This window comes from Acomys russatus, chromosome 6, assembly GCF_903995435.1.
Source record: "Acomys russatus chromosome 6, mAcoRus1.1, whole genome shotgun sequence".
NCBI lineage: Eukaryota > Metazoa > Chordata > Mammalia > Rodentia > Muridae > Acomys > Acomys russatus.
This window is the reverse complement of record NC_067142.1, coordinates 32362783-32363895: the sequence shown is the minus strand read 5'-3', so window position 1 is coordinate 32363895 and position 1113 is coordinate 32362783. Positions and strand designations below refer to the sequence as shown.

At 44.1% G+C, this 1113-nt stretch overlaps 2 non-coding genes across 2 annotated transcripts; one reads left to right on the top strand and one right to left on the bottom strand.

The window, feature by feature from the left end:
• Nucleotides 1-273: 273 nt before the first annotated feature.
• On the top strand, nucleotides 274-346 carry Trnak-uuu (transfer RNA lysine (anticodon UUU)). The gene has a single exon. It is a non-coding gene; the product is annotated as a tRNA-Lys (tRNA).
• Nucleotides 347-809: 463 nt separating this feature from the next.
• On the bottom strand, nucleotides 810-882 carry Trnak-uuu (transfer RNA lysine (anticodon UUU)). The gene has a single exon. It is a non-coding gene; the product is annotated as a tRNA-Lys (tRNA).
• Nucleotides 883-1113: the final 231 nt, after the last annotated feature.

Below are 1113 nucleotides of genomic sequence, written 5' to 3'. Positions count from 1 at the left end.
CAACCATGCCCGGCAAAACTTTAAAAAAAAAATATTTTTTTAGGTTTCGAGATAGAATCTTTCTGTGTTAGCCTTGGCTGTCCTGTCCTGAACTCGCTTTGTAGAGCAGGCTGGCCTCGAACTCTCAGAGATGATCCGCCTGCCTCCGAAGCGCTGGTATATATTAAAAATAGAATTGCTAGGTAACTGAAACCTGAATTGCTAGGGGGGCGAAAAAGAGCAACGCGTTACCATTATATCAAGTAAATTGAAGAGAAAGCAAAGTTTCAGAGTGCCCGGATAGCTCAGTCGGTAGAGCATCAGACTTTTAATCTGAGGGTCCAGGGTTCAAGTCCCTGTTCGGGCGGCTGCAAATTTTGTGCAATGTTTCATAGTTGCGTGGCATCATAAATGAAAGAGGTGACTTTCAAAATACAAGTAAGTTTAATTTTCATAGATTTAAGAATATGCTATATATACTTAAAAAGGCAAAATAACAGGAGGCAGAGACTGGAGGATCGCTGTGAGTTCAAAGTCAACCTGGTCTACAAAGCGAGTCCAGGAGTCCAGGACAACCAAGACTAACACAGAGAGACCCTGTCTTGAAAAACCAAAAAAAAAAAAAAAGGAGAAATAACCTGCAAAGTCTCGTTCTTTGACGCATAGGGAGAGCTGGACGGTAGCGAATAGGTAGAAATGAGAAGTGTCCAAGTCAAGAGAAAAGAATAAAGACACAACGCATACATCAGTTAACTTGAGCTCCCATTAAATTTGTTCAGCGCTTACTTTGCTGATTTGAAAATGTGGGCGAGAAAAGAAAAAGCGTGGAGCGCCCGAACAGGGACTTGAACCCTGGACCCTCAGATTAAAAGTCTGATGCTCTACCGACTGAGCTATCCGGGCTCTCGTGAGGCTGTTTTCCTACAGTGCTTTACATAACAGTAAGGAACTTTGCGCAATCGCTCAATTCGCGCGAGAGTCTTTAGCAGGTCCAAATTCCGCTTCCAGCTACGTTTTTGGCCCCTTCCTACTCGGGCGAGTAGCGTAAGCCTTTTTGATCTGTAAACTAAGTACCAAGTACCGGGCGGGATTCGGTTTGAAGCGCTGCAGTAACAGACTCCGGCCCTATTTTGC